The sequence below is a fragment of the Balaenoptera musculus genome, chromosome 12, assembly GCF_009873245.2.
Source record: "Balaenoptera musculus isolate JJ_BM4_2016_0621 chromosome 12, mBalMus1.pri.v3, whole genome shotgun sequence".
Classification (NCBI taxonomy): Eukaryota; Metazoa; Chordata; class Mammalia; order Artiodactyla; family Balaenopteridae; genus Balaenoptera; species Balaenoptera musculus.
The window spans coordinates 69,858,024-69,874,903 of record NC_045796.1 but is presented as its reverse complement, the minus strand read 5'-3'; the positions used below and the strand labels follow the sequence as shown (position 1 = coordinate 69,874,903).

General features: G+C 36.4%; 1 protein-coding gene across 1 annotated transcript in view; it reads left to right on the top strand.

Annotated features, from left to right (window-relative positions):
• Positions 1-16,880, top strand: part of SPACA1 (sperm acrosome associated 1) — a 204,308-nt gene that overhangs the window by 36,600 nt on the left and 150,828 nt on the right. The window lies entirely within an intron of this gene.

Sequence of the window (16,880 nt, the reverse complement as noted above, 5' to 3'; positions counted from 1 at the left end):
TCTCAAGATTGCTTTGGCTATTCGGGGTCTTTTGTGTTTCCATACAAATTGTGAAATTTTTTGTTCAGGTTCTGTGAAAAATGCCAGTGGTAGTTTGATAGGGATTGCATTGAATCTGTAGATTGCTTTGAGTAGTATGGTCATTTTCACAATGTTGATTCTTCCAATCCAAGAACATGGTATATCTCTCCATCTGTCTGTATCACCTTTAATTTCTTTCATCAGTGTCTTACAGTTTTCTGCATACAGGTCTTTTGTCTCCATAGGTAGGTTTATTCCTAGGTATTTTATTCTTTTTGTTGCAATGGTAAATGGGAGTGTTTTCTTAATTTCACTTTCAGAGTTTTCATCATTAGTGTATAGGAATGCAAGAGATTTCTGTGCATAAACTTTGTATCCTGCTACTTTACCAAATTCATTGATTAGCTCTAGTAGTTTTATGGTAGCATCTTTAGGATTCTCTATGTATAGTATCATGTCATCTGCAAACAGTGACAGCTTTACTTCTTCTTTTCCGATTTGGATTCCTTTTATTTCTTTTTCTTCTCTGATTGCTGTGGCTAAAACTTCCAAAACTATGTTGAATAATAGTGGTGAGAGTGCACAACCTTGTCTTGTTCCTTGTTCCTGATCTTAGTGGAAATGGTTTCAGTTTTTCACCATTGAGGATGATGTTGGCTGTGGTTTTGTCATATATGGCCTTATTATGTTGAGGTAAGTTCCTTCTATGCCTACTTTCTGGAGGGTTGTTGTCATAAATGGGTATTGAATTTTGTCGAAAGCTTTCTCTGCATCTATTGAGATGATCATATGGTTTTTCTCCTTCAATTTGTTAATATGGTGTATCACATTGATTGATTTGCGTATATTGAATCCTTGCATTCCTGGATAAACCCCACTTGATCATGGTGTATGATCCTTTTAATGTGCTGTTGGATTCTGTTGGTTAGTATTTCATTGAGGATTTTTGCATCTATGTTCATCAGTGATATTGGTCTGTAGTTTTCTTTTTTTGTGACATCTTTGTCTGGTTTTGGTATCAGGGTGATGGTGGCCTTGTAGAATGAGTTTGGGAGTGTTCCTCCCTCTGCTATATTTTGGAAGAGTTTGAGAAGGATAGGTGTTAGCTCTTCTCTAAATGTTTGATAGAATTCTCCTGTGAAGCCATCTGGTCCTGGGCTTTTGTTTGTTGGAAGATTTTTAATCACAGTTTCAATTTCAGTGATTTTTAATCACAGTTTTAATCACAGTTTCAATTTCAATGCTTGTGATTGGTCTGTTCATATTTTCTATTTCTTCCTGGTTCAGTCTCGGCAGGTTGTGCATTTCTAAGAATTTGTCCATTTCTTCCAGGTTGTCCATTTTATTGGCATATAGTTGCTTGTAGTAATCTCTCATGATCCTTTGTATTTCCGCAGTGTCAGTTGTTACTTCCCCTTTTTCATTTCTAATTCTATTGATTTGAGTCTTCTCCTTTTTTTCTTGAAGAGTCTGGCTAATGGTTTATCAATTTTGTTTATCTTCTCAAAGAACCTGCTTTTAGTTTTATTGATCTTTGCTAGTGTTTCCTTCATTTCTTTTTCATTTATTTCTGATCTGATCTTTATGATTTCTTTCCTTCTGCTAACTTTTGGGATTTTTTTTTTTCTTCTTTCTCTAATTGCTTTAGGTGTAAGGTTAGGTTGTTTATTTGAGATGTTTCTTGTTTCTTAAGGTAGGATTGTATTGTTGTAAACTTCCCTCTTAGAACTGCTTTTGCTGCATCCCATAGGTTTTGGGTTGTCGTGTTTTCATTGTCATTTGTTTCTAGGTATTTTTTGATTTCCTCTTTGATTTCTTCAGCGATCTCTTGGTTATTAAGTAGTGTATTTTTTACCTCCATGTGTTTGTATTTTTTTACAGATTTTTTCCTATAATTGATATCTAATCTCATAACATTGTGGTCAGAAAAGATACTTGATATGATTTCAATTTTCTTAAGTTTACCAAGGCTTGATTTGTGACCCAAGATATGATCTATCCTGGAGAATGTTCCATGAGCACTTGAGAAGAAAGTGTATTCTGTTGTTTTTGGATGGAATGTCCTAATAATATCAATTAAGTCCATCTTGTTTAATGCATCATTTAAAGCTTGTGTTTCCTTATTTATTTTCATTTTGGATGATCTGTCCATTGGTGAAAGTGGGGTGTTAAAGTCCCCTACTATGATTGTGTTAGTGTCAATTTCCCCTTTTATGGCTGTTAGTATTTGCCTTATGTATTGAGGTGCACCTATGTTGACTGCATAAATATTTACAATTGTCTTATCTTCTTCCTGGATTGATCCCTTGATCATTATGTAGTGTCCTTCTTTGTCTCTTGTAATAGTCTTTGTTTTAAAGTCTATTTTGTCTGATATGAGAATTGCTACTCTAGCTTTCTTTTGATTTCCATTTTCATGGAATATCTTTTTCCATCCCCTCACTTTCAGTCTGTATGTGTCCCTATGTCTGAAGTGGGTCTCTTGTAGACATCATATATACGGGTTTGTTTTTGTATCCATTCAGCCAGTCTATGTCTTTTGGTTGGAGCATTTAATCCATTTACATTTAAGGTAATTATCGATATGTATGTTCCTATTACCATTTTCTTAATTGTTTTGGGTTTGTTATTGTAGGACTTTTCCTTCTCTTGTGTTTCCTGCCTAGAGAAGTTCCTTTAGCATTTGTTGTAAAACTGGTTTGGTTGTGCTGAATTCTCTTAGCTTTTGCTTGTCTGTAAAGGTTTTAATTTCTCTGTCAAATCTGAATGAGATCGTTATTGGGTAGAGTAATCTTGGTTGTGAGTTTTTCCCTTTCATCACTTTAAATACGTCCTGCCACTCCCTTCTGGCTTGCAGAGTTTCTGCTGAAAGATCAGCTGTTAACCTTATGGGGATTCCCTTGTATGTTATTTGTTGTTTTTCCCTTGCTGCTCTTAATATTTTTTCTTTGTATTTAATTTTTGATAGTTTGATTAATATGTGTCTTGGCGTGTTTCTCCTTGGATTTAGCCTGTATGGGACTCTCTGTGCTTCCTGGACTTGGTTAACTATTTCGTTTTCCATATTAGGGAAGTTTTCAATTGTAATCTCTTAAAATATTTTCTCAGTCCCTTTCTTTTTCTCTTCTTCTTCTGGGACCCCTATAATTCGAATGTTGGTGCGTTTAATATTGTCCCAGAGGTCTCTGAGACTGTCCTCAATTCTTTTCATTCTTTTTTCTTTATTCTGCTCTATGGTAGTTATTTCCACTATTTTATCTTCCAGGTCACTTATCCGTTCTTCTGCCTCAGTTATTCTGCTATTGATCCCTTCTAGAGAATTTTAAATTTCATTTATTGTGTTGTTTATCACTGTTTGTTTGCTGTTTAGTTCTTCTAGGTCCTTGTTAAACGTTTCTTCTATTTTCTCCATTCTATTTCCAAGATTTTGGATCATCTTTACTATCATTATTCTGAATTCTTTTTCAGGTAGACTGCCTATTTCCTCTTCATTTGTTAGGTCTGGTGGGTTTTTGCCTTGCTCCTTCGTCTGCTGTGTGTTTCTCTGTCTTTTCATTTTGCTTAACTTACTGTGTTTGGGATCTCCTTTTCGCAGGCTGCATGTTCGTAGTTTCCATTGTTTTTGGTGTCTGTCCCCAGTGGCTAAAGTTGGTTCAGTGGGTTGTGTAGGCTTCCTGGTGGAGGGGACTAGTGCCTGTTTTCTGGTGGATGAGGCTGGATCTTGTCTTTCTGGTGGGCAGGTCCACGTCTGGTGGTGTGTTTTGGGGTGTCTGTGGCCGTATTATGATTTTAGGCAGCCTCTGTGCTAATGGATGGGGCTGTGTTCCTGTCTTGCTAGTTGTTTGGCATAGGGTGTCCTGCACTGTAGCTTGCTGGTCGTTGAGTGGAGCTGGGTCTTGGCGTTGCGCTGGAGATCTCTGGAAGATTTTTGCCGTTTGATATTACTTGGAGCTGGGAGGTCTCTGGTGGACCAGTGTCCTGAACTTGGCTCTCCCACCTCAGAGGCACAGCCCTGACGCCTGGCTGGAGAACCAGGGCCTGTCCTCCACATGGCTCAGAATAAAATAGAGAAAAAGAGAAAGAAAGAAAGAAAAAGATAAAATAAAATAAAACAAAATAAGTTATTTAAATAAAAAACAGAAAATAATTATTAAAAAAATTTTTTTAAAGTAATTTGAAAAAAAGAAAGAATGAAAGAAAAGAACAAACAAACCTAAAAACAAATCCACCAATGATAACAAGCACTGAAAACTATATTAAAAAAAAGAAAAAGACAGAACCCTAGGACAAATGGTAAGAGCAAAGCTATACAGACAAAATCACACACAGAAGCATAGGCATACACACTCACAAAAAGAGAAAAAGGGAAAAAAATATATATGTCATTGCTCCCAAAGTCCACCTCCTCAATTTGGGATGATTCGTTGTCTATTCAGGTATTCCACAGATGCAGGTACATCAAGTTGATTATGGAGATTTAATCCGCTGCTCCTGAGGCTGCTGGGAGAGATTTCCCTTTCTCTGTTTACACAGCTCCTGGGGTTCAGCTTTGGATTTGGCCGCGCCTCTGCGTGTAGGTCACCTGAGAGCATCTGTTCTTTGCTCAGACAGGACAGGGTTAAAGGAGCAGCTGATTGGGGGGCTCTGGCTCACTCGGGTGGGGGGAGGGAGGGGTACGGATGCGGGGCGAGCCTGCGGTGGCAGAGACCAGCATGACGTTGCAGCAGCCTGAGGCGCGCCGTGCGTTCTCCTGGGGAAGTTGTCCCTGGATCACGGGTCCCTGGCAGTGGCGGGCTGCACAGGCTCCCAGGAAGGGAGGTGTGGAGAGTGACCTGTGCTTGCACACAGGCTTCTTGGTGGTGGCAGCAGCAGCCTTAGCATCTCATGCCCGTCTCTGGGGTCTGCGCTTATAGCCGCAGCTCGCGCCCGTCTCTGGAGCTCCTTTAAGAGGCGCTGTTAATCCCCTCTCCTCACGCACCACGAAACAATGGTCTCTTGTCTCTTAGGCAGCTCCAGACTTTTTCTCGGACTTCCTCCCGGCTAGCTGTGGCGCACTAGCCCCTTCAGGCTGTGTTCACGCCGCCAGCCTCAGTCCTCTCCCTGCAATCCGACCTCCGGAAGCCCGAGCCTCAGCTCCCAGCCCCCACCCGCCCCGGCGGGTGAGCAGACAAGCCTCTCAGGCTGGTGAGTGCAGGTCGGCCCTGATCCTCTGTGCGGGAATCTCTCTGCTTTGCCCTCTGCACCCCTGTGGCTGCGCTCTCCTCCGTGGCTCTGAAGCTTTCCCCCTCCGCCACCCGCAGTCTCTGCCTGCAAAGGGACTTCCTAGTGTGTGGAAACCTTTCCTCCTTCACAGCTCCCTCCCAGCAGTGCAGGTTCCATCCCTATTCTTTTGCCTCTGTTTTTTCTTTTCTCTTTTGCCCTACCCAGGTACGTGGGGAGTTTCTTGCCTTTTGGGAGGTGTGAGGTCTTCTGCCAGCGTTCAGTAGGTGTTCTGTAGGAGTTGTTCCACATGTAGATGTAGTTCTGATGTATCTGTGGGGAGGAAGGTGATCTCCATGTCTTACTCTTCCACCATCTTCTGAACATTCTCTAGTAGTTTTCTGGTGGCATCTTTAGGATTATCTGTGTATAGTATCATGTTATCTGCAAATAGTGACAGTTTTACTTCTTCTTTTCCAATTTGTATTCCTTTCATTTCTTTTTCTTCTCTGATTGCTGTAGCTAGGAGTTCCAAAGCTATGTTGAATAATAGTGGTGAGAATGGACATCCTTGTCTTGTTCCTAATCTTAGAGGAAATGCTTTCAGTTTTTCACCATTGAGAATGATGCTTACTGTGGGTTTGTTGTATATGGCTTTTAATATGTTGAGGTAGGTTCCCTCTCTGCCCACTTTCTGAAGAGTCTTTATCATAAATGGGTGTTGAATTTTGTCAAAAGCTTTTTCTGCATCTATTGAGATGCTCATATGGTTTTTATTCTTCAGTTTGTTAATATGGTGTATCACATTGATTGATTTGCAAATATTGAAGAATCCTTGCATCCCTGAGATAAATCCCACTTGATCATGGTGTATGATCCTTTTAATGTGTTGTTGGATTCTGTTTGCTAGTATTTTGTTGAGGATTTTTGCATCTATATTCATCAGTGATATTGGTCTGTAATTTTCTTTTTTTGTAGTATCTTTGTCTGGTTTTGGTATCAGGGTGATGGTGGCCTCATAGAATGAGTTTGGGAGTGTTCCTTCCTTTGCAATTTTTTGGAAGAGTTTGAGAAGGATGGGTGTTAGATCTTCCCTAAATGTTGTGAAACCATCCGGTCCTGGACTTTTGTTTGTTGGACGATTTTTAATCACAGTTTCAATTTCATAACTTATGATTGGTCTGTTCATATTTTCTATTTCTTCCTGGTTCAGTCTTGGAAGGTTTTAACCTTTCTAAGAATTCGTCCATTTCTTCCAGGTTGTCCATTTTATTGACACAGAGTTGCTTGTAGTAGTCTCTTAGGATGCTTTGTGTTTCTGCGGTGTCTGTTGTAACTTCTCCTTTTTCATTTCTAATTTTATTGATTTGAGTCCTCTCCCTCTTTTCCTTGATGGGTCTGGCTAGAGGTTTATCAATTTTGTTTATGTTCTCAACGAACCAGCTTTTAGTTTTATTGATCCTTGGTATTGTTTTCTTTGTTTCTATTTCATTTATTTCTGCTCTGAGCTTTATGATTTCTTTCCTTCTACTAACTTTGGGTTTTGTTTGTTTTTCTTTCTCTAGTTCCTTTAGGTGTAAGGTTAGATTTTTTATTTGAGATTTTTCTTGTTTCTTGAGGTAGGATTGTATTGCTATAAATTTCCCTCTTAGAACTCCTTTTGCTGCATCCCATAGGTTTTGGATTGTCATGTTTTCATTGTCATTTTTCTCTAGGTATTTTTTGATTTCCTCTGATTTCTTCAGTCATCTCTATGTTATTTAGTAACATATTGTTTAGCCTCCATGTGTTTGTGGTTTTTAGGTTTTTTTCCCTGTAATTGATTTCTAATCTCATAGCGTTGTGGTCTGAAATCATATGCTTGATATGCTTTCAATTTTCTTAAATTTACTGAGGCTTGATATGTGACCCAAGATGTGATCTATCCTGGAGAATGTTCCATGTGCACTTGAGAAGAAAGTGTAATCTGCCGTTTTTGAATGGAATGTCCTATAAACATCAATTAAATCTATCTGGTCTATTGTGTCATTTAAAGCTTGTGTTTCCTTACTAGTTTTCTGTCTGGATGATCTGTCTGTTGGCGTAAGTGAGGTGTTAAAGTCTCCCACTATTAATGTGTTACTGTTGATTTCCTCTTTTATAGCTGTTAGCATTTGCCTTATGTATTGTGGTGCTCCTATGTTGGGTGCATATGTATTTATAATTGTTATGTCTTCTTCTTGAGTTGATCCCTTGAGCATTATGTAGTGTCCTTCCCTGTCTCTTGTAACGTTCTTTATTTTAAAGTCTATTTTATCTGATATGAGTATTGCTACTCCAGCTTTCTCTTGATTTCCATTTGCGTGGTGTATCTTTTTCCATTCCCTCACTTTCAGTCTGTATGTGTCCCTAAGTCTGAAGTGGGTCTCTTGCAGAAAGCATATAGATGGGTCTTGTTTTTGTATCCATTCAGCGAGCCTGTGTCTTTTGGTTGGAGCATTTAATCCATTCACATTTAAGGTGATTATCGATATGTATGTTCCTATTACCACTGTCTTAATTGTTTTGGGTACGTTTTTGTAGATCCTTTTCTTCTCTTGTGTTTCCCACTTAGAGAAGTTCCTTTAGCATTTGTTGTAGAGCTGGTTTGGTGGTGCTGAATTCTCTTAGCTTTTGCTTGTCTGTAAAGCTTTTGATTTCTCCGTCGAATCTGAATGAGATCCTTGCCGGGTAGAGTAATCTTGGTTATAGGTTCTTCCCTTTCATCACTTTAAATATATTGTGCCACTCCCTTCTGGCTTGTAGAGTTTCTGCTGAGAAATCAGCTGTTAACCTTATGGGAGTTCCCTTGTATGTTATTTGTCGTTTTTCCCTTGTTTTTAATAATTTTCCTTTGTCTTTAATATTTGTCTATTTGATTACTACTTGTCTTGGTGTTTTTCTCCTTGGGTTTATCCTGCCTGGGACTCTCTGTGCTTCCTGGACTTGGGTGGCTATTTCCTTTCCCATGTTAGGGAAGTTTTCGACTATAATGTCTTCAAATATTTTCTCAGCTCCTTTCTCTCTCTCTTCTCCTTCTTTGACCTCTCTACTGCAAATGCTGGTGTGTTGAATGTTGTCCCAGATGTCTCTTAGGCTGTCTTCATTTCTTTTCATTCTTTTTGCTTTATTCTGTTCCATAACAGTGAGTTCCCCCATTCTGTATTCCAGGTCACTTATCCATTCTTCTGCCTCAGTTATTCTGCTATTGATTCCTTCTAGTGTATTTTTCATTTCAGTTATTGTATTGTTCATCTCTATTCTTTAATTCTTCTAGGTGTTTGTTAAACATTTCTTGCATCTTCTCGATCTTTGCCTCCATTCTTTTTCCGAGGTCCTGGATCATCTTCCCTATCATTATTCTGAATTCTTTTTCTGGAAGGTTGCCTATCTCCACTTCATTTAGTTGTTTTTCTGGGGTTTTTCCTTGTTCCTTCATTTGGTACGTAGTCCTCTGCCTTTTCATTTTGACTATCTTTCTGTGAATATGGTTTTCGTTCCACAGGCTGCAGGATTGTCATTTTTCTTGCTTCTGCTGTCTGCCCTCTGGTGGATCCAAACCTTCTAGTAATCTTTTTCCTGACTCCTATATTCAGAAATGGGGCCTGGAAGTTGACTGATCAGAAAAGAGGGCTTTCTTCTTACAACTTTATTTACTCATAAGGTCTACTTGTTAGAAGTGCACATGCACCTTCTTGTGATTCAATTGCTTTCTATGGTGGAGGGGCTGAGCTACTCAAAGTGGGGCCTCAGGCCTCAGCATCAGCATCACCTGGGAAGTTGTTAAAAATGCAGAATCTCAGGCTCTGACTCAGAGTTGTTGAATTACAATCTGCCTTAGAATGATCTCAGGGGATTAGTATGCACATTAACATTTGGCAAGCACTCGTTTAGAGAATCCAAGTTCAGAGATATGAGAAGTTAATACACTCTAGCAATCAGGAGTGGCCAACATGAGCTCATTAACTTTGTTTCATCACTAGATCTTCTATCCATAAAAATATCAATGTACATTCTCCTTTCCTCACCTTTCAAGACAAGATAATCACAATCAGAACTTTATGAAACCCTCTAAACAAGCAAGTAACTAGAAATGAGGTTTGCATTTTGAGGCTGTGAACAACGATATCCAGATTCGTTGTTTCCTATTCAAATATACATGTCTAAAATTCTGTCAGAGTTACCCAGTGTTTCTTAAAAACCAAGGGCAGATTGTCTCTGAAAAGAAAAAATCATGTTTTATTGTTAAGCAACTAAAATCAATGTGATGACTGAAAATAATTAAGAATGATTTTTTGGCTCCAGATACACTTCTAGGATTTGAGATGTGGGTTATCAACAGGTGAGAAGCCAAGGTCAACCAATCAAAATATGAGTGAAAAAGCAAGGAAAATAAGTGGGTATCAGGCTGGGTGCTGTTACAAAATGAAGGAGGCAGGAGGATGAATTCTGTTAGATGATAACCATCAAACACTGAGTGAATTGACAAGAAAAGTGGGTTTCATGTGGACCCCACTGGAAAAAACAAAGGCTGAGATTCTGCTATTATATGTCTACATAGAAGACAAAGAATCAAGGACACTAAGATTCAAAGGAATCTGGAAGCAGAAATTAAAATCATAAAGTAACTCTTTTCACAACCTTAATCAAAATTTATGTTCCAAGAAGACTATAAGAATTTGAACTTTTATCTGACACTGAGATTTGTAGGGGCCCTCAGTCTTCTGAACAAGTTTCTGTGGTTCTGCCAGGAGAAAACCCTCACTTTTTAAAGTCATTTGTCTCATACAGAATACTATTGCGCCTAAGGACATTCACATCAATGTCAATGTTGTCAAGAAAACATCTTAAAAGCTGGGAATACCTTTCTGATTTTTGTGTTTTGATGAATCTGTTGTTAAGAATGTGCCTTGAGAAATATAAAATCTTTCAATTCTGGATCAAGAATGATTGTTTTTTGATTTTTTTTTCTTAACATCTTTATTGGAGTATAATTGCTTTACAATGTTGTGTTAGTTTCTGCTCTATAAAAAAGTGAGTCAGCTATACGTATACATATATCCCCATATCTCCTCCCTCTTGTGTCTCCCTCCCACCCTCCCTATCCCACCCCTATAGGTGGACACAAAGCCCCAAGCTGTGTATCAAGAATGATTTTTACAATGAACTCACTTTTGGGGAAGAAGGGCTGATATGAGGTCTTGTGAAAATTTAGGTTTGTAAGTTAAAGTTAGCTTGGAGATAAAAGTTGAAGTTCTGAAACTTTTGTGGCCTATAGCTTTGATGTGCAATTCTCACTTTCTTATCTGGACTTTCGTTTTAACAGCCTAATCTTTTATAAGAAATGTATTCATGGAAGCAGTAGAAATTACAGCACTGATAGGTCACTTTGATTGAGTAGGTGTTTTAATTTTAATTCAATAAGTAAATTAAGGGGGTTTCTTGCTGTGAGCAATGTTTACTCACTATAATAATGGGTGTAATATGTTGTGTGAGATCCTGTGCTTCTTTTAAAAAAAGGATGTTCCTTTTGTAAAGCCCCATTAAATATATATTTCCTTTTCTTGACCTTTGTACTCATTTCATGACTGAAATAGAATTCTATAAATGAATAATTATAACGTATTTCAAACAACTCTGAACTATAATTACTAATATTATCTCTTAGCTCCCCAGATGATTAATTTTGCCTTGAATCATAGTAACCTGAGATTTTAAAAAATTAAACTAGTGTTTTATAGGCTTTGTAATCAGAAAAGCATCAGCACACATGTACAGCTTGCATATATAGCCATAAAAGTACACAGTATGTGGCTTATGTCAGCATTTCCCTGAATAAATAGTTATTTGAACTTGTAAGTTTATGGTATTTATGACCCTCAGTCTTTTAAGAACAAGTATTTATATGGTCATTGGAATCATTCACTTACTTTTGGTGAAAATAACAGGAAACTCTGGGATAATTTTGTGATCTAGGGTATTGGTTCTCAAATTTCAATGTGTGTATTAATCATTATCTGATCTGGAGAGAGAAACAACACATTAATTCAAAAGGAGAAAGTTTAATATAAAGAATTATTAACTAGTAATGGGACATAACCACTAAGGGGTAAAAAGAACTCTAAAGAAGACAAGAATGACAAATATAGGGGCAGTCAGTAGCTCTAGGGTTGAGGCAGAGTACACAGGGATTGAACACATTCCCCCATCACTAAGGCTGAGGCTCAGACTTCTTTGAAGAGGGTGTAACTGAGGTCCATTGGATGGTGGAGAAGTTCACTGAGGTATCACAGGCCAAGTGAGTGGAGTGACAATTCCACTCAAGAATATCTGTAAAAGCTTCAAAGTGGCTTGAGAACTTGCATTCATATAAATATTAGAACATTTAAACTGCTTCACTAACTTCTAGGGGTCTGGGGAACTTTTATCGATATTGGAATAATAGGAAAAATGTCTTACATTTGTGTAAAACTTTATGCAGATTGTTTCATGTATGTTTTCTCATTCAAAACCCACAGGTCTATACACTTTGGTAAGGATTAGGGCCAAATTTCTTAGAATGACTGATATGCCTTCAGAGCATGAATTTAACATATTTCTCTAGACTCATTTCTCATCAATTCCTACGCTCCATTCCTAAAAGTTATAACGGATGCTTTCTTAATCCCCGTTTAACCCCCTCATTGTATTTGTAATAGCCCCCATTCTTTCTGTAAAACATACTAACTGATGTTTATAGCCTGCAGAACATACCTGGCTAGCAGGAAACTCTCTAGTATGCACTAAACACCTGCTTCTACCAGTTGGAGTTGTATACTTACAAAGAATCAGATGAGTGTGTACATGTGCTCCCAAATCTGTTGATTTAAGTTAAACTTACTATTGTAATTATGTAATTTAATGAAAGTGAATGTAAAGCATTATAATATTAGTACAAAAAGAGAGTATAATATTAGTACAAAAAGCAAGTTAAAATATTAGTACAAAAAATATTAGTACAAGAAGCATTATAATATTAGTACAAAAAGAGAGTTGCGTGTAAGAAATACAATTGAGAATTTCTGGTTCCAGCAAGCTGGCAGGCAAAACAATCGGAAAATTCTCCTTCTAACAGCTTCTATACATGTTGGATAAAATACAATAAAAATTATTAGATATGTACAATTGCATTTATGAGAAAATGTAACCCCAGTTCCCAGGGATAAAGAAGGAACTGTTAATTAAATAAGATGAGTCTGAGCTGATGTTTAATCTTTTTTGGAGGCTGGGGAGCATGGCTTTAATGCCTACAAGGGAGAGGAAATGAAGCTAGTCCTGGATAACCAGAGAGTTCAAAATAAAGCCCTTGTATAAAGCCTGGATTTTGAAATCCTGCACCTTGTGAAATCCACACACCAACATAAAGAGATGATGAGAAAGCTTATCTGTCTTGAGTGAAGGAAAGAAAGGAAAATCTCTGAGAACCTGGTTTCAAGGTTTGAAATGATAATATCCACATGTTCTGGGTGCCCTCAAGCCAAGACATTCCGTGAAAATTTTAAGAAAATTGCTGTGAGCTAATGATGTCCCTGGGATACTTTAGAGAAGCAAACACAGAACCACTTTGGAGAAACATACTTTCACTCCGTGGAAGAGGATTTCAACAGAACTTGCTGAAGACGAGGTCACAATCCAAGATTACAGAACAGATGAGAAAACAACAAACCATGAATGAGAGCCACCCGGCACAATAAATAGGAGAATGAATCTCCCAAACCTGCAATGGGAATGATAAAATAAGTACATTTAAAATAATTAAAAATGTAGAAGAATGCATTAAAATCATGAAAAGTAAGATACAATGAAAAGACCAGACATGTTTGTAAATAAATCAAATAGACCTCCTAGTAATGGCTACTATGGTCATTGAAATGAAAAACCCAGTGGCTGAGTTGTGAAGGGAATGCTTAGTACAGTATAACAGTATATGTGGATCGTGTGCCAGTATAGGCCTGTTAGTGAACCCCCAAGTGGCATCTTCTGCTTTCTTCTGCCCTTTTTATGTTCTGCATATTGTATGAGTACACAGGGATATAAAGATGATTCTAAATAGAATGTGTTATTTAGGTTTTTAAGCTTGGTTCCTTAGCGTTTGGGACCCAGACATCAGAAGATGTATGCTAGCTGAGAAGGAGAGAGTTACCTTCCCACTCATGGAGTCCAGTGCTGAAAAACCTAGAGATTCATGCTCATATAGGTTGTACCATGACTAGGATCACTGTGGTGCTAAGATTTTAATTGATAAAGACATAGTGAGACCCAAAACTATTGGTCTGCCTACAGTGAATGAAAAGTTTGACCTGTACTGTGTCCAACCTAGCTCTGTAACTTAGAGAAGACATTGAAGCTCCAGGTGCTGTCTCATCCCATTGGAGTATGGTTGTTTCGAGTTTTTGAGAAAGTATGCAGCTGTTTCCTATGGGCACTTGAGGGATTTTTGTGCAATGCAATGTTTAAGCAATTGGCTTTTCCTCAGAGCGTACACGGAATTTTTTTCAAAAAGTTTACCATAACGCTATAGCACTGAATGAAGCATCAAGTCTTTACTTGTCATTCTCAAATGACAATGGCTGAGAAGTTGAATGTAAATAACATAGAGTTAACTACAGTAGCTAGGCAAGAAGTTTCAAATGGAAAATATAAAAGAGAAATTTTAAAATATTGAGGGTAAAATGAGAAGGTCCAATATAGGTCTAAGAGTTCCAGAAAGAGAAAAGAGGGAGAATAGTAAAGAGGCAATATATAAAGATATAATGGCTGAGAATTTTCTAAAATTGATATAAGAATATCAATAATGTCACAAGCACAATGAGTGTAAGACAGAATAAATACAAATAAATCCACAACCATATACATTATGACGAAACTTAACTATACAAAGAAAACATGGAGATTTTATAGACAACTAGAGAAAAAGTCAGCTTACAAGAGGAATGACCATTAAACATACAGCTGAATTTTTAATATCAACAACTGAAGTCTGAAGCCAGTAGAATGATATATTAAAATGCTGACAGAAAATAATTGTTATCTAGAATGACCACACTAAACTATCACTCAAGAGTGAGGACACAATTAAGACATTTTTGGAAAAACAAGATGGAGTGAATCTAGCACCCATAGAGCCTCACTACAAGAACTTATTAAGGGTATATTTTAGTAGAAGAAAATTTAACCCAAACAAAGGAGTGGGAAACAAAAAGCAATGGTGACCCAAGAAATTGATAAAATTTCAATAAAACTAAACAAGCACTGACTGTATAAAGCTATAATAATAATGTAGAATATAAATGGTGGTGAGGCAGTGGGGCAGCAGAGTTTAAAAGCAAGGTTGAATTTAAATACAGGGCAAAAATAACAAGTAAGATTGAAAGTGATCTCAGAGTTAAAATATTCTAAGTTTCTTTCTTTGTTTGGGATGAGTGAAGACATATAGATTAATTTTATAGTTAATATTCCAATATATATTAAAATATGAATAATCATTAAAATAACAATAGATTGTATAGCTTCCAAACTAATATAAAGAATAAAACAACCAATTCAACAGAAGTTAAGAAAGGAAAAAAAGGAAGTTCATCAAAACTTGTTTAATAAAAATTTGAAAATAATAGAGTAGAAATAAATGGAAATATTTCAATATTACACCAAATATAGATGAACTAGCTTAGTAACTAAGAGCAGAGAATCTTGGATTAGGTTTTTGTTTTTTTTTTTAATGCAGCTCTGTAATATTTAAAAGACACTCACCTAAAACTTGACACAGAGGGCTAAAATTAAAGGGTAAAAAAATGTATTCTAGGTCATACTAAATAAAATAAAGTTAATATAGATATGTTAATAACAAATACTCTTTAAGAATTAAGAGCATTACTCTTTAGTTGTTAAGAATTAAGAGCATTTTACATGATGATAAGAAAGAACATTTCACTTGGAAAACAGGTCAATTCAAACCTTGTATGTACCCAATATCATATAAATGGGGGAACGGTCCCCAACTCATTTTTTGAGGCTAGTATATTTTTGATAGCAAAATTAGAAAAAGACAGCATGTAAATAGGAAATTATAGGTTATGTTCACTTATGAACAGAGATGAGTATAAAATATATAATAAATAATAATCAAATATGATTATCTCAGGAATATTCAATATATAAAAATTTTACTGTAATATTAAGGGGTAACAACCATTCAGTACTTCAAATATTTGCAAAAAAATTCTGGAAAAATATCAACACTCATTTATGGTAAAATCTCTTAGCAAACTAGAATAGAACAAAACTTCTTTAATTGGATAAAGGTATCTAACAAAAATATATAATGAATATCATTCTTAGAAGTATTCTGGGTGAGAACAGGACAAAGATATCCTCTATTCTTGCTCATATTTAGCATTGTATTAGAAGTCCTAATTGGCACAATAAGAGAAAAAAGAAGATTGATTGGCATTTGCCATTGTTTTCAGGGTCTATATAGAAAATGCAAGATTTTACAAACCATTAGAATTAATCAGTAAGGCAAATATACTGTTTGCCTTATCAACAATATCAAAACATCAGAAGTAATGCCTTTATCTCATCAAGTAATAATTAGAAAATATAATTTTAGAAGTATGTTATTTGTAATTGCAAGAAATACTCTAAAGAACCAAAGAATAAATATAAGAAAAGTCGTTCAAGACGTCTATAAAGAAAATAATAAATTTTATTGAAAGACAACAAGGGAACCTAGATGAATGAAGAACTATATCATGTTTCTGAATGAATAGATTTGGTATGATAAAGTCTCCTCTAATTAATACCTATATTCAACATGATTACAAAATGAGCAGGATTTTTCAGGGAACTTGGCTACCTGATTCAGAAACTCACATAGAAGAGTAAATGAAAAAGGACAGTCAAGACAATTTTGAGGAAGAGGAATAACTAGAGGGAGGGATATTATCTGTTATCAAGATTTACTGTAAAGCTCTAGGAATGAAAAGAGTGGTATTGATATATGGATAAAAAAATTAGACCGTTAGACCTCGAAATAGACTTAAGCATATATGAGTTTTGTCATTGACATAAACAGCATTACAAATAAGTGAGAAAATGTTAATTCTTAAAAAAAAGTGGTGCTAGGACAACTAGATATCTACATGAAAAAAATTACATCTCTATCTCAGAACACACACATACACACACTCACACACACATTCACATGCACACACACAGATGGATTAAAGACCAAAATTAGATAAGCAAATATTAAACACTTTAAGAAAAACATGTAGAAGAGCTTCATAACTTTGGTATAGGAAAGATTTCTTGAATAACACACAAAAAAATACAAGCCAAAAAAAGAAAAGATGGTTACAATTGACTACATTAAAAACTAAAACAAAATTGAGAAGACAACCCACCATCTAGGAGAAGATATTTGCAATGCACATAGAGATTAGGATCTAAAGTATATTAAGAACTCATAAGTCAATAAGAAAAAGACAGAAAATAACTACACGAAATATGGAGAAAAGATATAACATGTAATTCACAGAGGGTGAAACCTGACAGACCAATAAACATATAAGAAATGTCCAACTTCTAATTATCCAAGAACT